The sequence below is a fragment of the Hyperolius riggenbachi genome, chromosome 7 (genome assembly GCF_040937935.1).
Source record: "Hyperolius riggenbachi isolate aHypRig1 chromosome 7, aHypRig1.pri, whole genome shotgun sequence".
Classification (NCBI taxonomy): domain Eukaryota; kingdom Metazoa; phylum Chordata; class Amphibia; order Anura; family Hyperoliidae; genus Hyperolius; species Hyperolius riggenbachi.
In genome coordinates, this window is record NC_090652.1 from 84,794,243 (window position 1) to 84,817,334 (window position 23,092).

The 23,092-nt window shown below is 44.1% G+C and overlaps 1 protein-coding gene across 1 annotated transcript in view; it reads left to right on the forward strand.

Annotated features, from left to right (window-relative positions):
- Positions 1 to 23,092, forward strand: part of CREBBP (CREB binding protein) — a 92,864-nt gene that overhangs the window by 11,780 nt on the left and 57,992 nt on the right.

Consider the following 23,092-nt stretch of genomic DNA (forward strand, 5'->3'; position numbering starts at 1 on the left):
GATATTCAATTTAAAATAACTCCGTTGCTGTTCTTTAGTGAGAGCTGCCTTGTGAACGAAGAAAGCCCTGTTGCAGCATTTGTTCACTTGCTTGTACACTGAGGATATTGTATGAGAAGCATCACTTGATCATTTGCACTCCCTCTGAGGAAGTATATTAACTCTGGTAACTTCTGGCACCCCAGATAACCCCAGGGCCATCTAGATGCTGACGCAATGTTTAGATTATAGCAGCCTACTGTGCAAACATACATGCATACAACATATACCGGCTCATCAATCCATGGCTGATGTCTGCTGTGATAATTCTTGCTAGACGCTGACAGAATTCTACTAGATCACTGAAGCAAATGTGCAAGGAAGCTTTGGATGTCCCCTGCACATGAGTTTAAACTTATCACCATACATTTTTCGTTGTGCTGCATTGGAGTGATCACCTGCGCTGTTTTTTTTTTTTTTTTTTTCAATTTTTATTACACTTACAGACTGTTGGTTTGTTGCTCACTTAGGCCTGGGACCCTTGTACGATTGCAAAATACTTAGCTAGCATTTTGCCAGGGCTGTGGCGTCAGTACAAAAATCATCCAACTCAGACTCCTCAGATTTTTAAACCCCCGACTCCGGGTACTCAAAATGGCTCTGACTCCTTAGCCTAATACTTACCAGGGCTGTGGATTTGGTACAAAAATCATCTGACTCCTAAGTTTATGAAACCTCCGACTCCACAGCCCTGGTTTTTGCCACTTAAAAGGGGAGTGAATTTAGGGAAAGTGATCTTAGGGCCTGCTGTCCCTTATGAAATGGCTCCAAAAATGCTTCATGCAAGGTGATTGTGATTTTGGAAATCACCATCGCTCCTGTGGGATCATGGCCACTGACTTCCAGCAGCGAAGCACTTCTAAAATAGCTGACTGTACCTAGAAAGCACATATCACTGCTGGAAGTGCTGTAGTGGATCCCAGGCCTAAGGTCAATGCAGCACCTGTTGTCTGAAATGTTCATGGTTGGTTGTAGACCAGAGAGATTAAGTGATATGACAATATGACATCCAGCAGTATGAGCTTCCATATATACAGTATGTGAGCTGTACAGCCAAAAGCATTTTGGAGTTTTCATTGCAATGGGAAAAGTTTTTTTTGCGTTAGTGGATATGTCCTCTGTTTTCTTCTCATTCACATGCATCATTGTTGGTGGCTCTGGATGGTGGATTTCTGGACAGATACGCTGCTTGGCGCTCCGCCCTGTGGAAATGGGGAATAAGATGAGAAAGCAGAAGATAACTGCAGTATTTGGACATGGTTTTCCACTATGCCCAATCGCCATCAAAGCAGTCTGCGTGACACACACACGCGTGTCCGGATCTTTTCAATGATTCGAATCGGAGCATTGAAAAGATCCAGATCTTTGAACCGAATCTTTGAATCATTTTACTAGGGAAGCAGGGGTGCAGCAGAGTGAGAGGTGCAAGAGAATGAGGGCACATTGAGGGTGCTAATGGGGAAGGGAGAGATGCAGCAGGAAGATTGTGCTTGTGCACAGAAGCTGCAGTTCCTGTTTCTTCCAGACATCCACTGTGAACCGAATCCTTCATTGTGGTGATCCGGATGATTCGACTCTCAAAAAAGATCCGGCTCAAAGATCCAAATTGTTCATGATCTGGACAACACTACAGTGCAGTGAATATTAATTAGCCATGTGGCTAGGAACAATAGCTGACTCTCCCCTTACTGAGCATGTGCAAACAGTCTAACGCAGCTAAAACTACCTATAACGCACAGCATGCTGCACTTTCTTTGAACGTCCAGCATTACACTGTAACGCAACGTGGGCACTGTGAACAGCCCATTGATTTTTCATTACTGTGAGTTGGGCTGCGTTACAGGCTGCTCTAACGTGCGCCTGTAACGTCCCACTGTGAAAGCAGCCTTATGGAGAAGCTTGTTAGAATGAGTGAAAAGATACAGCTTTTATCTTGACTACTAATTATTTCAGAAAACCAACTAAGGAAACTGTACAGCTCACTGCAGTCATGTGATTTTCTCCTGTTCTGTGCATAGTGCTGACAAAACTAGCAAAAATGTCAGCTTTCATGCAGGGGAAAAGATCAGGTGGGTGATACCACTATGGGGAAGATGTAACTGTATAAATATAGTGTTCTGAGCATGTCTGTTACTGCAAGTTCTGTCCCTTAGGTGAGATTGACAAATTAGGATTTTACTTCGCTGTTGGGATTCATATCAGAACAAAGGGGGAGCTGTGCAAGACAGTTTTGGCATGGCTATTCAGCACACTACACGAATCTCTTGATTTTTGTGCATCTTGTACAATGATTGCACTTTACCTAATTGCATTTTGCCGCAAAGGAAAAAATGCAATAGACTTGACAGCCCATGTAACTTAGTTGGTTTATGTGCAGCTGTTACACCCACCCTTAAATGTTAAAGGTGTTGTCTGGTGGGTGCACGTGTGGAAATGCGAGCAAATGTGCTGTCTATGCATTGATAATTCGCCCTTGAATGTGCTCAAGTATGATCCCCTGCCTTACTGTTTTTAAAATCAATGTGGAGAATATTTGGAAAATATAAACATGTTTTACTTGTGCCACATTATGACAGAATTGGCTACATCTCAGCGTTCTATAGCTGGAATCTTCATACCATTGTGCTGTTGAGTGTTATCAATTTTAATAGACTGCACTTCAGACCCCAGACAATCTGATATATTAAGCCATCCCTCCACTATTTCATAACCACATTTCCTGATGCAGTAGGCACTGATTTTAGTGGTGTGCTTGATAATGGCCTGCCACAAGCTAGTTTCCTCTTTACAACGGTCACTAAATAGATGATTTTGATTCATATTTTTTCTTCTGTTCTTTGATGTTGAGCTGTACTGCTCTGCTCCTTATCACTGAGTATTAAAAGCTGGCTTTATGTTGAAAAGGTTTTAGTAACATTCATTGGTGAATGTTGAACACTTTAAGTAGAATCAGACTCCGCGTATCAGATTTTTTTTTTTTTCCATTAAAAGGTCTTACAATGAGATAAACATATGTATCTACAGTACCAACCCCATAGGGCTGTGGCAGTTTGCAAGCGCTGCAAAAGCGATCTATGGGTCCCAGGCCTTAGAACTAGTCTGTGTTCTTTTTCCTTTTACCTTGCTTAATTACCATGTCTCTGTAGCCAAACTGCAGTTTAAACAGCTTAAAGAAAACCTGAACTGAAAATTAAAAGTCAAAATAAGCATACACAAGTCATACTTACCTTCCATGTAGTCTACTCCTCAGTGTCTTTCTCCTGTCCCGCGTTCTGTTTGATCACTGTGATCAAGGGAATTTTCCGTCCTCCATTTTGAAAATGGTCATTACCCATAACCGCTTTCTGGTCAGCACACAGTTAAACTGTAACATCGCCTACTTGAGCCATAGGGAAACATGGACATTACCTGGTACATCAGTTTTCCTCTCAGCTATAACTGACCGTTGCTGATATTTTATTGAAAGCAACTGATATATTTCAGATCTGACAAAATATTGTCAGAACTGGAAGGGATTACTGTCAGAAGAAAATGGTGAGCTTCTGAACGGAACTGATGGCAAGGTAACTGTGTAATGTTCATTTGAAGTTACCTCATGTGTTTATTTTAAATATTTTTACTCAGTACAGGTTCTCTTTAAAGAAAACCTGTAACATCAAAAAGTTCCCCTGGGGGGTACTCACCTCAGGAGGGAGAAGCCTCAGGGTCTCAATGAGGCTTCCCACACCGTCCTGTCCCACGGGGGTCTCGCTGCAGCCCTCCGAACAGCGGCGATTTAAATATTTACCTTCCCGACTCTTGCGCAGGCGCTGTGGCGGCTCTCTGCTCCGAAATTGGCGGAAATACCCGATCGCCGTCGGGTCTGCTCTACTGCGCAGGCACAAGTCTCCGGCGCCAGCGCAGTAGAGTGGACCCGACTGAGATCGGGTATTTCCGTCTACTCCGAAGCCAAAAGCCGCAACAGTGCCCCCGCTGGAGCCTGGAAACGTAAATGTTGAACAAACTGTCGGATCTGTGGGGCCACTGTTCGGAGGGCTGCAGCGAGACCCCCGTGGGACAGAGGACGGCGTGGGAAGCCTCATTGGGAGGCTTCCCCTTCCCAAGTTCCCCCAGGGGAAATTTTTGATGTTACAGTGTCTCTTTAATAATAAAACTCTTGTATAACTTAATTGAGATAATATAGTTTGTGTGGCAGAGAAAATACCTGATTGCAGCAAACAGATAAAATTCAATAGTTAGTTATCTGTGTGGGTTGGGACTGAATAACATTAAAGATGCATACACACGTTGGATAAAACTTGGCTGAGGCTAATGCCCGCCTCTTCTGAGACTCCAGCATGTGTACAGCAACCCCCGGTGGCCACCCGCTTTTTTTTTTTCTCCCCACTTACCCTGAGTTCTGCACTACATCACGCCTGCACCGCTCCGATGGCCCTACTTACACAGCCCACCGGAAGAAGCTCCATTTCCTCTCCTCCACTCCAAGGGTTCGTTTACACTATACCTAGGCGAATCCGCAAAAAAAGCTTTCAAATTTGTGTGGGGGTTTTGTTTTTTTATTGCAATTTCGCATTAAGCAAATATATATTTTCCCATAGTTCTTCATGGACATTGATATACGCACGCAAAAAGAACGTAACAAAAAAAAAACCTTGTGAATACGTGTAACAAGGTCGGAATTTTTTTTTCTCCGCCATGCGGAGGGAAGCTAATTTTGCATGTAATGGAAACTGGCCCTTTGAAATACATTCGGTGTGCGGCTAATGCATGGAAATTCGCCATGGTGGAAACGGGCCCTAAAATAGCAGCAGGATGCTCCCTTCAGCTATAATCCAAAGACCTGATACCTATGAGCAACAGTCGTCATGTGTGTGTACATGCCTTTAAAGGGAACCTTAACTGAACGGGGGGTATAGAGTTTTACTTACCTGGGGCTATTACCAGCCCCCTGCAGCAGTCCTGTGCCCTCTGCGCCGCTCTGGAATCCTCTGGTCCCCCACTGTCACTTAGTTTCGTTTTTGACGACTCACCAGTCGCCGGCCGCCATGCGTATTATTGGACGCATTCACCAATGCAATTAGCGCTATTGCGGACCGCAACGCGTACAAAAATACGCGTTGCCGCATATCTACGCGTGCGGAATGCGGCAACGCGTATTTTTGTACGCGTTGCGGTCCGCAATAGCGCTAATTGCATTGGTGAATGCGTCCAATAATACGCATGGCGGCCGGCGACTGGTGAGGAGTCAAAAACGAAACTAAGTGACAGCGGGGGACCAGAGGATTCCAGAGCGGCGCCGAGGGCACAGGACTGCTGCAGGGGGCTGGCAATAGCCCCAGGTAAGTAAAACTCTATACCCCCCGTTCAGTTAAGGTTCCCTTTAAGATTATGGTATTCCACCAATGTCCTATTTGGGACTAAAGTTGCAATTGCTTATGGCAATACATTTTCACAACAGATTTTCTGCAAAATTGAGAGGGGAGGGACCTGGCATATTTTCAGAACACAGGTGACTGTCTAGTTTTATATGTGAAACCGTACTGTCACTTTGACCTGATTGCTGAGTCTCCTGAACTGGAGATCATAGGTGGTCTTATAAAAGAGTCCTGAATGCATTAAAACAGAACTCCAGTATTAATTTTTAAGACCCTGAAGCATTTTGACTAAATTTGAGTTCAGAATAGAGGGCAGTTGATCTGTGTTCCTTGTTGATCAACTTCCATATTTCTACTAATGTGGGCCCTCCTTTCCTCAATACTTCATGTGTACAGTTGCATCAGTGTAATAGGTTGGTTTCAGTCACGTTTCAGAGCTTTGCAGCCTCAGTGTGGGTGATCTTTGTGCTGCATTATCAATACAGTGTAGTGAGTTGCTGCTTGCAGTTTCACTTTTGTTTGTAGAAATATGTCATGATAATTCGAAAAATACCATTTGTTTATAGCTGTAGTACAGGCTAGTGTTGAAAGCTCCTACGCACAGCTGCCATCTAGAACTGTGTGCTTTATCATAAACGCTCCTTTTCCTTGGCAGTGTGCAAAGCTACTTTCATAAAACCAAGTGTTTCAAAGTCGAGCAGAAAAATTCTCCCAGCAATGCGTTAATGATCCACTGACTTGAAATTGAGCCCCTCAAACCCAGCTGATCAGTTTGCTGGCACAGAGGCTGGGCTCATTCACGCTACTGGTAGTTAGTGAGTTGAAATGCATTAAAATGCTTCAATAAAAATTCATGAATGGGTTTGTGGGTTGCAGTGTATTTCCATGAGTTTTTATCACTCCCGTCGAGGTGAAATGCAGTGCACAGCAACTCACTGTTGTAGTGTGAATGATAAAATGAAAGCCTATGGGCTTTCATGTTACCATGTACAACGTGCATTATGTGCAGTGCGTCAAACTCGCTGCAACTCATAGTGTGAATGACCCCTCAATTGGATGGGTGCATTGTGGCCCTTGGGTCAGTGGACACTAGTATTTTTGGAGAACTTTTTTTACTTTTTGTCACCTTTTGCATGCCAGAAAGATGCCACCAGTTCAAGGCAGTTGAAGATGACACCTTGTGCAATCCATCTAGAACAGAGATGTCGAACTACTAAAGGCCAAGTTCCTCACACATTTTTGGCACAGCTCAAATTAATTGATGTGACTGAATCAGGAATGTGGTCCATCAAGTAAAACACATTTCTCAGTTCCTCTGTGCATCCTAAACACTGGCATGGATATGGCCCATGACTGGAGTTGGACAGCTGTGGAGTCACCAATTATTTGTGTGTGGCCCTCCAGGTTGGCTGATTTGTAGCCTTGGAGCACAGTCTTATTGTTTCATGTAAAAGCCATATGAATGCAATTATACCAATACAATGACCCTGTAGTGGATCACTGATTGCTTGTCTGTCAGTAAAGCCTGGTACACACTTTCATTTACGATTGGCCAATCGCTGACCAATTTTACCACCTCCATGTAGGATGAGGGTCAACAGATATTGAATACTATGAGCAGATTGTGTAGGTAAATTCTCGTACTACATGGATGTGGTAAATTGGTCAGTGATTGGCCAATCAAAATTGTGTGTTCCAGGCTTTAGGCTATATAGTGTACTTTCTTATGGTGTGTACACACTTGAAAGATTAATGAAAGATCACAGACCAATTTTACCCCATTGAGCTGAACTCCCCATCATATAAAAAATCTTTGCAAGATGCTGCACACAAAGATGCTATACACATACAAAAGATCCGTTCCTGCAAAATGCATTCATAGTCTATATCTGCAGATCTCAATACACACCTTGTTTAACCACTTTGTCCTCCACTACAGTATATCTACGTCAGCTGTGGCACCCTCCAAGCCACAGTGACGTAGATATACTGACCTCCTTGCATCTCTGCTGTGCACGATCGGGTGCGCTTCAGAGCGCACCCTCCGGCACTGTCAGCTGCAATACTAATTGGTGGAAGGGAACATGTTCCCTTTTGGCCAATTAGTATACCCTCCTCCCATGAATGATCGCTGCAGTAGTGAACTGCAGCGATCCTTCATCTGTCCCCCTCGGCGCACAAACAGTTAAAAAAAAATGCACAAGCAAGCAGCCACACTCGCCTACCTCGGTCCTGCGACTGTCGTGAAGTCTGATCCTCCGATCACCGCTCTGAAGTCAGCCGCATATTGCCAGAAACCCGGGTCCCGGCTTGATGACGTCATCAAGCCGGGACCCGGATTACCGGCAATATGCGGCTGACTGCAGAGCACTGATCGGAGGATCAGGCTTCAGGACAGTCGCAGGACCGAGGTAAGGTGAGTGAGACTGCCTGCTTGTGCATTTTTTAAAAACTATTTCTGCATGGGGGGGGGGGATGCATCTGGCTATAGATTATTGGGGGGAGGGGGGATATGTAAAGGGGGGTGCTTATACACGGGGGGACATCTGAGTAACCAAGGGGAGGGGGGGTTTACAAATTTTACACATCTGGGCACCTGGGGGGGGGGCATAACTTAATACTGGGGGCACATTTGGCTATAATAGGGGGCAGCACTAATCTTGGGGGTACATCTGGCTATAATGGGGTAATCCTGATCCCGGGGACACATCTGGCTATAAAGAGGGGCAAACACAGGGGACACATCTGGCTATGCTGGGGGGGGGGCTGATATTGGGGATACATCTGGTGGGCAGCACGGTGGCGTAGTGGTTAGCTCTCTCGCCTTGCAGCACTGGGTCCCTGGTTCGAATCCCAGCCAGGGCACTATCTGCAAAGAGTTTGTATGTTCTCTCCGTGTCTGCGTGGGTTTCCTCCGGGCACTCTGGTTTCCTCCCACATTCCAAAAACATACGGATAAGTTAATTGGCTCCCCCTAAAAATTGGCCCTAGACTACAGTACTTACACTACATAATATAGACATATGGCAATGGTAGGGATTAGATTGTGAGCTCCTTTGAGGGACAGTTAGGGACAAGGTAATTATATACACTGTACAGCGCTGCGTAATATGTCGGCGCTATATAAATACTAAATAATAATAATCTGGCTATACGGGGGGTGATACTGGGGACACATCTGGATATCTATACTGTGGCGACTTTAACTGATTGCACAGTTTTTATGTCAATAGCACTTTTTATTTTTAAACAGAAATTGGTCAAAATTGAGAAATAATGCATTTTTTTTATTTTTCCCCCTTTTTCCCATTAAAATGCATAGAGAGGAACATTTTATTTGGGACCAAATACCCCCCAATGAAAGCTTCGTTTGTCTTGAAAAAAACGATATATAGATAATTTAAGTAGCATGAGTACAGATGAAGTTATTGGTGGTTAAACAGGGACACCGCTAAAGCGCCAAAACTGCTCTGGTCAATAAGGGGAAAACAAGGTCTGGATGCGAAGTGGTTTACAGACATTCATATGCACATCAGATCCACCAGGATGGATTTTCAGATCTGCAGATGATTGTCAGATATGCAGATGAATGTCTGTTAAACAAGGTGTGTATGTGAATCTGCAGATGTCATATCATGCAGATAACCTACGCATTCATATACGTAACGTTAGTTTTACAGTGTAACGTACGTTTTGAACCGTTCGTTACGTGCGGGCGGAACTTGCTATGATGTAATTTCCAGGAACAGTATGTGATGTTGTTCCGGAACGTTCGTTAATGATCAGATCGTTACACACCTTTAAAAGCTAGGTCGTTCTTTCGTCAATTAAAAGATCGTTCGCCCACAACGAACGATCGTTGTCGTATGTGTGTACGTAGCTTAAGCCTGAGGCGAGTCCCTTTAGTTGGAGGAGAATCAGCTGTGGACACTTCTACCAGCCCCCTAATTAGTGCTGCAAAGCCGCAGCCAAGTTGCTATAGCCGTGCCATGCATTGCCATAGTTTTGGATGCTTGCCGCAGAAAACTGCAGCATGCCATCAGAATGCCATCGGCATGCAACTCAGATGGCATGCTATTGATGGAAGAGGTGGCGTTTCCCCGAGTGACTCTGATGTGGAGAAACTCTGTGCATTCTGCCATAGCTTAAACGGGCCCTAAATGTGGCGACACTCCTATTCATTTGCATTCACAGGTGCCATTATAAGCAGTGGTGATGTTGTTAAATTCAAATGGCAAGGAATCTGTCTAGATGCGCTGGACTTTCTAGTCGGACCCTTGTGTTGGCAGACTTTAATGCGCTTCAGTCAATTTTTCTTTTTACCAAGTTAAGGAAATGTTTTAAGCTTAATAAGCTGTCATTACTGCGGTGGTTGTTTTTTTGGCAGATTATTATAGCGTTGTCTTCCTTCTTCAGAAACAGCCATGCAATAAGTCCCGGGTAAAACATCCATTGAATTAGCCTCTCTCTCAGCCATTGTTAGATGCTTGCACTTGGTTTTGGGAGGCGCGTGGTGATTGCCTCTGTGTCTGCGCCGGGGGTTTCAGGCACTCTGAGGGTTACAATTTTGTATGGTCCATTGAGAAAAAGGATCGCCTTACAGCCGGCAGCTTTGTTCACAGATCTGTGTGGTGAGGTTAGCAGTGCTGAGGAAAGGCAGCCAGCCTTTGTGGAGAGTTCTCATTCTGGCCCTCCCGGCTTGCAGCGTGGTGTTTGCGCTCGTGCTGCATGTCAGCTTTGTGGGGCTTGCTGGCCGCCTCTGTTTTAGGACAGGCTGAATCCACGCTGCTAGTGGAGAGGGAGGAGGAGGAGGAGGAGATCTGCTTCTGAGAAAGCTGGCTGGAGTTTATTACAGGACCATGGCATTTAAAACCTCATCAGCATAAAATGTCAGCAGCCTGTTCCTCCTAGTCTCCATACAGTGGAATGTCTAGGCAAAAGCCTCACAGCCTCCATTTACTAGCATGCTTACAAAATGGCAAAGTATTTCAGCCAAGATTAGGCATGCACTGGTACTTTTTAATTACTGTCAGCAACATTTTAAAGGGAACCCGAGGTGAGAGACATGGAGGCTGCCATATTTATGCCTGTCTGTAATACTCTGGCTCCATCCATTTTTAAAGGGAACCTGAAGGGAGAGGTATATGAAGGCTGTCCTATTTATTTCCTTTTAAACACCATCTCACCATAGTGCTAAGGCGCGGAGCACTCCTGTCTGTGCGCATTTGCGCACTACCACCCCACCTGGCTGACCAGGACGGAGCTGCGGCAGCGATTTAGGGTAACAAGGAGGGGAATGAAGGAGATCGGGGTGAGCGGTGGGCATGAGGACTGCATCTTATGCCTGGTACACACCATGCAATTTCCCGTCAGACAGGTCAAATCGATAATTCTGAACAGGTCCGTTCTAATTTCCGTTTGCTTTTCTGATCAACTTTCCAATCACTTCTATACAAAAGCGTTTAGTAAAACTACGGGAAGTCCGATCGGACCTGTCAGAAATTATCGCTTTGACCCATCTGACGGGGAAATTGCATGGTCCGTACCATCCATAATACGTCTACTCCCCCATTTTTAACAAACCTTTGGGCTCTGGTATGCTTTAAACATCTGAACAGTTGGAGGTTTTTCTGATTTCTTCAGTAGCCGTTTCATCCAGTTTTGCTGTATAGCCCTGGTTATAATTAGAAAGTGGAAAACTCTTTTTGTTTTTGTTTACATTTCCGCTTATTCCTTTGCAATTGTTCTGAGTGGTGCACAAATGCCACCCCACTGCAACATGAAATGCGTTTTGCTATGCGGCACATGTATCAGTATAACTACAACTGAGCCATGGCTGTATCTGCTGGAATACTAGAGTTGAATAAATCTGAGGCTTCCTGTATCTGCTTATACTCCACGGTGCAAGCGCAGGATGCAGCGTCCTCTACTGGCCACATTCCTGGCCTTGGGCAAGCGCATCCCACCACTCAGCCTCTCTTCCATTATACCATATGGGAAGGGGCAGGTATGATGGCAGCGTTCTGAAGAGAACCTTTCTATCAGATGTAGTGGAAAAACAGCAGTTCCACAATGGCTGCATTTCACCATCTTATAGTAAACTTGCTCGGATGTGAGCCAGTTCAATGGCTTTTTTTTTTTTTTTTTTTTTTTACCGTTCTGTTTGGTTATGTTTTCACTAGAAGCACAAACTAGTACCACATCCATTCCCCTGGTCCAGAGACCAGTTATGGGAATTTCCAGATAAACGTAAGCGTAATTTTTCACCAAAAATCCCCTTTCAACCTTTGTGTGTTTAGTGTAATATTTGAATGTCACTTGCTGATAAGTGTAGTTCTAATTTTTTACAGGTATCCTTTTAAATTGTGAACTACTTGTTCACAGGCGTGGACAGGTCCAGGGAGCCAGGTAGCCATTTGTCTTATAGCTAACTACTTTTGATGTTTTCCCCTCCATATGGAATTTATTCCTACATTTCAAATGTCTGTTCTGGATAAATATTCTTGGTGTGCCTGTATAAAATACTTTTCAAGCTTTTTGCAATTGTACCGTATATATACTCGCATTTGAGCCGACCCGTGTATAAGCCAAGGTACCCACTTTCCCCTCAGAAACCATGAAAAATTGATTGAATCTCATATAAGCCCCCCGCCACAATAGCCAGATGTACCCCAGTACAAGTCATCCCCTCTCCTCATAGCCAGATATGCCCCAAGGATGATAGTTTTGTCTCAGGACGCCACTAGATGGCATCATAGATACGAGACACAGCGATTTGCCACACAGGAAGAATCCCTGATCATTGCACCGCTGACACATTGATTGCTTGCACACCCCCCTCCACAAACCAGGGGACACAGGTAGTCTTGAGCAGCGCTCTCTGCACACCAGCAGGGAATCCGCTGGCAAGAGCAGAATCACTAGTGTAAGATCCTTGCACTCCTCTGCCAGTAACAAAACCTGTTCCACCATCCGTTCGGCTACTCAGCATGTCACTAGAATTACTAGAGATTGCATATTCTCATTTTATACCCATATTAAAGGGACGCTGAAGCAAATGAAACTTATGATATAATGCATCATTTGCTAATATTTTCAGTTTACAAATTACACTCAGTATTTTAAACTATGAAATAGAATGGAGCTAATGAACTTCCCTGCAGTAAAACCTTATCTGAAGCTGTCTTTCACTGTTTCTTTGATGTATAAGTGCTTCAGGAAACAGAGCTGTTTTCCACCCAAGTCAGGTCAGAGAGCTTAGAGAAGCTCTTTTGCATAGATAACTGAAGTTTCTTAACCACTTAAGGACCGGGCTGTGTTTTAGAGATCTGTGCTGCTCTGCAGCCCGCAGCACAGATCGTGAATACAGCAGACTCCCCCCCCCCCCCCCCCCCCCTTTTTTTTCCCCACTAGGGGGATGACCTGCTGGGGGGGTCTGATCGCCACCGCTCTGTGTGGCCCAGCAAGGGGGGCTCCTCAAAGCCGCCCTCCGCAGCGGTTTCCGCCCTCCCTACCTCTTCAGCCCTCTCGCTCTGGCTGAGAAGTGCGCAGGACGGATATGTAGGATAGGCTTCAGCCTATCAAATGACGATCAGAGGCCGGGGATCGCCGATCTGCCCTACAACGCTGCTGCGCAGCAGCGCCGTATGATGTAAACAGCGGGGAAGTCTTCCCCGCGTGTTTACATTTTGCCGGCGAGCCGCGATCGGCGGCTCTCCGGCTGTTCACGGAGACACCCTCCGTGAACTGACATGGAAAGGCCGCTGATCGAGCGGCCGTTTCCATGGTAACCCACTTAAGACCTGCTGACGCCTATGGGCGTTAGCTGGTCGTTACTGTAGGGGGGTAGAGGGAAAAAGAGTTGAACTTATCCGGGGCTTCTAATGGTCCCCTGTAGACGTTCTGCGCCTGCGCAGCCACTCACCGGGGCTCTTGTCCCCGGCTCCAGTTCACTTCTGGATTTCACCACGAGTGTATTGCGCAGGCCCAGTACGATCTGCGCCTGCACAGTACGCTCCTAGTGACGTCAGCGGGAGCGAGGACACGGCAACGCAAGAGTAGTGGTTTTCCGACTTTAAAGTTGGAAATTCCAGAAGTGAACCAGAGGCGGTGACTGGAGCATCTGTAAGTAGCTGTGCGGGCACAGGATGTCTACGGGGGACCATTAGAAGCCCCAGGTAAGTTCAACTCACAGCTAACACGGCATGTAACGACCGCAACAGCTGATAGTCAGGCGTGTGTATGGTAGCCCCATGCCTTCGACCCCGCAAGCGATCCACTTGATAAATCAAATTGGCCAAGTGACAGCCAACTTCATTGTCGCTTAAGTGCTCCTCCATCGTCCCTGTTTTGCTGGAGTAAAACAAGGGAAAAGGGCACTGTAAAATAGTATAATATGGATAAAATACTGATATTCTAATATCTATTATTGGACACCCAGATTTCTTTGCGCCTCTTTCATGCACGTCAGACAATTTGGGCCGCAGTTTTTATTTCCAATGAGTTTTGTTGCATGTCTGCGTGGACCATAGCTTCCGTGTCAGATATAGATACAGTATCTCTTTTAACATGCACTTCTGAAACGCTGTAGACTTAAATATCATTTCTGGTTTGTTTCAAAAATTGCTGTACTGTTCATTTGTTATGGTCACTAACTACTCCTGAATGAGTCACAGAAAGGCCCACTAGCTTTATCTAAAGTGACCACCTTGTGTGGAGGGTGGTGTAGAGATGGCATCCTGCAGGATCTCTGTGCCACTAGTACCCTCCCCTAGCAGCCATTCAGCCCACTTGTTTGGGTAATAAATGGTACACAAATTACCTTGCTGGAGGGAGGCACATGTGCAAATAATTTCTGAACCTGGGCATTCTCAGATCTGTTCTCAAAGAACTAGCACTGTGCTGTTTCTATAGTGAGCGGTATAGGCATTGCATTTTTCCATATGAGAATAATAAGCAGACATTAGGATAGGCTTGAGTTCTTTGTTTCCAAGCGCTCTCTGCCAAGGAATATACAATGAGCGAGTTTTACATGCTATGATCATGGCTTATCCCGGTTTCACCTTTTCTGAGTTTCCTGAGGTCATCTTGTCTAGTTTCTGTAAAAGCGGATGATTTAATGGCAGCTTAGGAAGTGAATAGATATACTAGAATAACACTTGTTGGTAACTTGGAACTTCATAGCCACGCCTCTCCCTCCCTCCCTCAGGGGTGCTGAATTGTCTTGAAGGGAATGGGTTAAGCCTATTGTAACAGTATTTCTGTAGTGCAGGCAGAAACACAGAACGGCCTTCTGTTTTTTTTTTTATATATATATTTTTTTAGATTTCTATGTTAATGATCCTCATCTTCATAATTAAGTCCTTGTAGGTTCAGTACAGATTCTCTCTATGGTGTAAGCAGGGCTGTGGAGTCGGTACAAAAATCCACCTACTCAGATTCCTCAGGTTAGGATTCCACCGACTCGCTCTGACTCCTAATTTGCATATTACAATCTTGTCGATTGAAAGTACGTAACATAAAATGCATCTCTTAACTGCCAACGCTTAGGAATTTTATTTAAAAGACAACGGAAGTGAGAGGGGTATGGAGGCTGCCATATTTATTCCCTTTTAATCAATACCAGTTACCTGGATATCCGGCGGATCGTTTGCATGTAATACTTTTAATCAGACTAAAACTAGTCCTTGGTAAGAGTACTTGTATAAGGTACAGACAGGAACAAATAACATCTGTCAGGCCCTAGGCAATGTAAGTGTGGGTACATGTAAGAATGATGTGCAGGTACTCTGCAGGGGAATGAGGGGATTCTTCCTCTATTACACATTCTTCATGCACAAGCTGAACCAGGTTTATGGGTGATAGACAACACCTCTGTGTTCAATGTGCACAACATTCTCAGTGGATTCCCTGCAGCTCTGTGGAGAGTGCATATGTAGAGTATAGTACTACTATGTAACAAAGTAAACCTGAGACAGATCAAAATAATGTTTTATACATACCTGGGGCTTCCTCCAGCCCCCTACAGGCTAATCAGTCCCTCGCTGTCCTCCTCCGCCACCTGGATCTTCCGCTATAGGTCCAAGTACTTGAGCCAGTCAGGCGTAGTGCGTATTCCACACTCTGCCACCGGGAACGTACTACTGCGCAGCACTATTGCGCAGGTGAAGAATGCTCCTGACTGTGGGAGCGGCACGCAGCCGGATTGCACTGACTGGCTGAATTACCGGGACTCATAGCAGAAGATCCGGGTGGTGGAGGACAGTGACTGGATTAGCCTGAAGGGAGCTGGAGGAAGCCCCAGGTATGTATAAAACTTTTCTTTTCATCAGTCTCAGGTACCTTTTTTTTAATTCGTAGTCCTAAAACCAAATTTTCACATATCAAATTATTTGATTTCATGAGCAAAGAGAGTGCATACATTTGCATAAACCAGCATCAGTGCAGAATTATTTCCATCTCATTGACCATCTCTATCAGTGACACAGCTACACATCAGGCTTTATTCTTACAGCATAGATGTTATTTAGTATATATAAGAGATTCCTGTGTACACATTCTATATCACAGTTAGTTATGTATATCTGTCTTTAAAAATACGGGGACTGCTTTATTGAAGCAGCACAAGTAACTATTTTTTGCTTGGTTTATTTCATGTTTGTGGACTAAGCAGCGACTATTACTGTATATAGAAATTATTTATGATGACTATTATCTGAGAAATAGAACATTTTATTTTTTTTCTATTTTAATTACAGTTTAAATTCATTAGGAGTCGGAGCATTTTTTGCAGACTCCGACTCCAGGTACCCACAAATTGCTCCGACTCAGACTTCAGATATCTGGAGAAGTCTGGAAGTGCTTGTATAGTCATTTACCAGTTCCACGTTCAATAGATTGATCAATTGTCATTATGAAATTATTGGGTTGATTTTAAACCCAAGCTATCTTAGTATTTTAGCTTTGCTTTTGTTTACGGACTGCCAAAGTGTGCCCATTTTTTGTTTATTTTTACATTGCAGAATGGCTCAGTGCTGATGGACATCCAGGTTAAATGCTGCTTCATAAGGGCCTTATGCTGCCCTGTCTGGTGTTTCAAATTCCCAGCACACTAGAGTTTCTCCTGTTACAGCCCTCTCTGTAAAACTGTGCAATTTCCTATTGTTTACCAGAGTTCCCAGTGAATGCATAACTGGTGTTCTTATTCAGAAGTCTCAGACTGCATGTGTAGAGTTTACTACTGTGTCTTGCATGTCTGTGAATTATTTCATTCTACAAACTCCTTTATTAAAGAGATGGCATGTTAGTTTATAGGGAAGGAACAGAAGATTTCACACATGTACACATTAGTCTATACTTAGCAGATGTTGCTGGTCTAGCATGTGTATTGCTGCCAGATTTGAAGTGTCTGATCATCTTTGGCGAGTGCATTGGTCCCTGCCTTTCCATTGTGCACCACACCATCATTGCGCCCTCTCCCTTCCATAGCAACAGACTGTCGCTATACTGTAACTTAGTGAGGTTGATGTACATCACTTGATCCCAAACTCTCACCAAAGGTATTGAGTCCTGATCCCCACGAGCAACAGTCATTGTGCCTGTGTATGCCTCCTTATGTTTATGCTGCATAGAGCAATACAAACTAACAGGGACCTGGAGTCGGAGCAATTTTTGGGTACCTGGAGTCGGGGGTTTCATAAACTGAAGAGACGGGTGATATTTGTACTGACTCCACTGCCCTACAAACTAAACAGTGGTGGTGGCCCATTCATACTGCAATGTGCTCTCTTGATTCACACAATTACAGTGATTGCCTTATAAAGCAAGATTGCTTTTGCATGTCCACCTTAAATCAAAGGGGCTTACTTTTTTTATTTTGTTTGTTGCTGTACCATAACAAACTCTTCAGCCTGCTAATTGCCATATTTTATTCATAAGGCACTGACATATTACACAGCATTGTACAAGAAATGGAGCAGAAGACAAACCTGCCTACACATGTATAAACTGTAACAAAGGAAGAGAAGAGGACCTGCCTAATCCAGCTTACAGTAGTCTATGAATACTGCAAATAAAGTCAGGTAGCCATTATATGTTTGACAGCCCTTGCAGTAGTTAGTGGTTATCAGTTAGATGTATTCACAACCCTCTCCTTTGCCAGCCAATCAGCAAATGACAATCTGTCAGCTGCTGAAGAATTTTTTTCGGGGGTCAGGTTTTTTTTCCCCTCAGCATTGCAAGTAGTCTCTGTATTCTGCTGCCCCCTCCATAGGACAGTACATGCTACTTTACATGCTAGACCTGTCACAACACTTTCAGCAGACCATCGTCCGTATGATCACAACGATTATTTCCGCAAGCGATGTGTGTAGCCAACTGACCAAACAGGGCTTAGAACAATTAGATCATTTGGTAGAACATTATTTTAAAATCAATTATGCATAAATGAGCTTTAGTGTAGCACAGTTTGTTTTTGCAGAATAAGATGTTCTATCTCGCTTAGTTACTGAAGATGAGGGGTGTCGAGCTCAAATACAAAGCAGGCCGAAACTGAACACTGGGATTAAGTGATGGGCCAACCTCAATGTCTAGTAGCCACACCCCTCCCTTATAAAAGTTCCCTGGTGTCTAGTGGCCTCCTCCCTCTCCTATACAGTTCTCTGGTGTCTATTGCATCTCCCTCCATCCCCATATGGCTTTCCAGGTGATATAAGGCTTTGCCTCCAATATAGCTTCCCCGGTGGTCTAGAGTGGGCTAAACAAAATGCAAAGTAGGGAAACCACTTGTGGGACAAATTTGATAACTCTGTGGGCCAAATGTGACCCACAGGCCAGAGTTTGGCATGTATGCTGTAGATTGAGAGGTTGACAAAGTGGTTATTCATTAGGGTCTCTTACCAGAATCTCTTGCATTCTTAATATTTCACTGTACTCCATTTCCCAAGCAGTTACTGTATCATTAGCCGCTGTAGATATTTGGATCACACATACAAGTTCATTCAGTGCCTAAAAAGACATCTGGGTGGGTTATTGTTTTGCATCTGTAACAGCCTGTTTTGACCAATAGTCCTCTCGAGTGTTGGCAAGATCTTGAACACGGTTTCCTTTTTCCTTTATGCGCTGTAGATGTCCAGACCTGTCTATCTCGCCTCTATATGTGTGACGTTCTCTGCGCTGGAAGGCAATAAGCTAACCACACAGTTGTGGTTGTTAATGTTAGGCTTGGGTTTAGAATTGGCCATGTAGTACTTACAGGCCTGTGTTATGATGAAAGGATATTGCATTTAGTGCTAATCGTTTTAATGTACACAACACTAGCCCTCAACCCTAGCATTAGTAACCACTGAGGCATGTTTCATATTGCCTGGCCGCTGTCTTGACTGCTTTGAAGCAGGAGCTGTATCAAAACCAAAAGCTTGTTTTCAAAAGGAAATTGAGGATTGGCAATACTGTGTCTATGGTCCTGTGTTTCAGATATGCCTATCGCTGTCTGACTCTCAGCAGCGTTGTCTGGTCGTTGGTTTGACTCGTTGAGGAGTAATGTTGGCATTAATCTCAGATGATGAGCTAGTACGATCCGAACAGTGGGCTTCCCACTAGGGGCCATCCACTTAGCATCCTAGTGTGTGAACATGCTAAAATACTGACCGGAATATGGAGAGGAGTTGAACTTCAAGAATGATAGTCCATATTAACCACTTAATGACAAGCAAACTTATAAAAACGTCCTGCTAGAGCCTCTTAATGGGCCCAGGACATTGTTATAAGTCAAACAGTGCTGCTGCTGTGCGTGTACACGCTCCCGCGAGTGAGATTAGTGTTGAAAAAACACCATAGAAAAAATGCACCTTATTTCCAAATAATATATTGTCACCATACTTTGTACTAGGAGACAGAATTAAAGTCTTGTGATAACCAGGACAAATGGGTAGATAAAATGTGTGGGTTTTATGTACAGTAGCAGTGTTTGTTAAAACTATAGGGAATGAAATTGGTGAAATAGTGTGTTTTTTTTTCTTTCACTTTTTACTAATTTTTTTCCTTTTAAAATGCATAGAAAAAGTAATTACTGAAAACCAATATCAACCCCTAAGGCTGCTTTCACAGTAAGACGTTACAGGCGCATGTTAGCGCAGCCTGTAACGCTCCCCAACACACAGCAATGTAACTGCAATGGGCTGTTAACAGTGCCCACGTTGCGTTACATTGTAACGCTGCACGTCAATCTAGAGTGCAGCATGCTATAGCGTTAGAGCGGCTTTGCCGCGTTATCCTGCTTGCACAGGCGCAGTGATTAGCCACATGGCTAATTAATAATCACTGCATAGTGCTGACGTCACTGGCGGGACCACGTGATGCGGAGTGTTCCGCTCACGTGGTCTCCACCAGCGCATGCGTACTATAGTATGCATCACGGACGCATCAAAGAGCCGCTTTACGCGGCTCTTTGCTAACGTGCCACCACCACCATGCGTTGCGTTAGGTGCACGTTATGCGACCTTAAAGCGGTTTAACACCCAGCATTACAACTTTGCTTTAAAAGATTGCTTACAGCTTACATACTATTATGCCAGATTTTTTTTTAAGCAGAAATTCACTAAATGGGTTAAACATGACATTTTAGTGTTGGATTTAAAGGGAACCTTAACTGGACGGGGGGTAAAGAGTTTTACTTACCTGGGGCTATTACCAGCCCCCTGCAGCAGTCCTGTGCCCTCGGCGCCGCTCTGGAATCCTCTGGTCCCCCGCTGTCACTTAGTTTCGTTTTTGACGACTCACCAGTCGCCGGCCGCCATGCGTATTATTGGACGCATTCACCAATGCAATTAGCGCTATTGCGGACCGCAACGCGTACAAAAATACGCGTTGCCGCATTCCGCACGCTTAGATATGCGGCAACGCGTATTTTTGTACGCATTGCGGTCCGCAATAGCGCTAATTGCATTGGTGAATGCGTCCAATAATACGCATGGCGGCCGGCGACTGGTGAGTCGTCAAAAACGAAACTAAGTGACAGCGGGGGACCAGAGGATTCCAGAGCGGCGCCGAGGGCACAGGACTGCTGCAGGGGGCTGGTAATAGCCCCAGGTAAGTAAAACTCTTTACCCCCCGTCCAGTTAAGGTTCCCTTTAACTAAGAATCTGCATCCGTTCTTATCTTTTAGCTACAAATGTATCTTTATTTGGAATACAAATAGACCTTTGAAAGCCTGCTGGGGAAGCCCTCTTTGTTCTCCCAGAGCAGTGTTTGTTTGTTACATTGTAGATAGATACATTTGTAACTAAACAAGCAAGCACAGAGGAGGATTTCTAGCTAAATGCAGCACTAAAATGTCATGTTTAATCCATTCAGTGAATTTCTGCTAAAAAAAAAAATCTGGCATAATAGTTTATAAACTGTAAACAATCTTTTAAAGCAAAGTTGAAATGCTGGGTGTTAGACCACTTTAACGTAGCACCTAATGCAACGTCTTAGTGTGTAAGTAGCCTAAAAGCCCAATTGGTGGTGATTAAGGTATTGGCAAATGAAAGGGATGAGCACTGAAAGGTGAAAATCACTCTTGTCCGTTAGGGTAAAAACCCCTTTGGGGTGAAGTGGTTAATGTGCCCCCATCTCACTACCTGCACTAAAGGGCTGCTCTAAAGCACAACTCAATGAGGATAGGCAGCAGTGTGTGTAAGCTAAGATACTAAGGCCTCTAATGAGGCTTCTGATGCTAAAAAAATCTTTAAAATTTGATCACATGACCAGTGGCACCAGAATATAGATAGTACTGTTTGAGTTTGCCTGCTACTTGGATGGCGTCCTTCTGCTGTACAGACTACATGGGCAGGCGCAGACTGAATCTCTGTGGGAAGATTTCAGCCTGTAGTAAGAGGTCTGACATGCAGGAAGTGGGCAGTGTCTGGGTTCCTGACAAGGTACCTTACAAGTAATTTATTTGGTATCTGCTTGTCAAGCAGCTTACAGACAGACAAATCCAAGGTTTGCAATTGATTTCCTAAAGGGGGGGGTGTTGGGGTTGAAGACAAACTTGTATCGCGACTGGGTGGTAGAATCTGAGGCTGGATTCGCACTGCAAGTTGCAAAACACACGCGTTTTGAGTGTTAACTATGATGGTGAATGGACATGGACGGTAATTCAAAGACTGCATGCAGCGAGATGGAATAATGTGATGCGTTACAATGCAGATAAGCGAACAGGCCCATAGCATTGTCAGGCAGTGAGTTAACAGAATTATTCTGTAATGCATCTGATGCAGTGTGAAAAAAAACCTTAAAAGATAAAATGCACAGGCTGTTACTGCAGTACAGAGAAAGGCCTCTGAAATTGGCGTACATTTGAAAACTGCGCAAGGTGGAGTTGTAAGACGACTTGTCCTGTTCTAGCTATACTCCTGGCCTCCATTTCCCTACTCTCTGCTCACGTAATTTGCTACCCAGCTATTGCCAACGTCCAAATTGCCCTGTTTTTACTGTATTTTGTCAGTAGCTGTAATAAACCTTATGGTGGCACCCAATTCCCGGGAGTAGTGCTGTCGCAAAATTGAACAGTGTTCAACTGATGACCTTTTTGTGCTGCTCGTGGTACATTAAAGAGCCGGTAAGATGGCGGTGGAAGGTGTGGTCTACGCCGTTTGGAACTGTGTATCTAGCTGGCGGTATCTCTTGAATTCTCATTCTGGCATACTGCTTTCATTGAAAGTAACACATGCAGGGCTCATTCTCTGTAGTAAATGCATTAAAATGCATGAATTTTGTCGGTTTATTTTTGTGCACTTCATTGCGCGTTTCTATGCATTTCACTGCATTGTCAAAGCACTGTGAACACTGTGTAGAGAGAAAGGAAACCAGCTGATTAATGGGGCTTATCTACATGATCCATGAGCTGAAACGCACATAGCATGCATTAGTATGAGTTTTAATCGCTCCTAACAAGTTGAAAGCCACTGCACAGCAACTCACTGTTGTACTTTGAATGTTAAAATGAGTCTATGAACTCCTGTTACCATAAACACACTATGTGCAGTGCATTATTCTCACTGCAACTCATAGTGTGAATGAGACCATTTGCTTCAGATGTGGATGTTTGTTTAGACGCAGCACTTCTTTTTTACGCCTCTACTCTTGTCAAATCACAACCGAAATGTGCGCTTGTGGGTGACGGTACATTGAAAATATTCATAAATGTAAACTCTCCACTTAGAAATGTGATATCTGCATGAATAGAAATTACTGTGAACAGGCCTTTGTTAGGGATGATTTTGTTTTTTTTAAACAATGCAGCTGACAACCGCATTTTGTAAAATAATAATTTTGACTGAAAATCTACTTTAAATACTATTGCATAGTAAATCTTTTCTCTTTTGTGTGCTGTAATCTAGGTCATTTCTAGCTGTCTGCCAGCAGTTTTTGAATTGCCTCCCTTCCATTCTTATTGAGCACCAGCCTAGAATGTGCTTGTGAGAGACAATGCTGTGGTACATCTCTCTCTATCATTAAATGGCTTCCCGATGTATTCTGCAGCTTCAGTGTTATCGGTACCCATTTTTCATGGCTTAGATTAATGGTGCACATTTGTTTTGAAAAGGGAGCTTTGAATGGAGGTGTTGGGGCAAGTGCCACAAATATGGAACTCCTGGATTTCAAGGCCTTGTTTGTAGCAACTTTCTCTTATG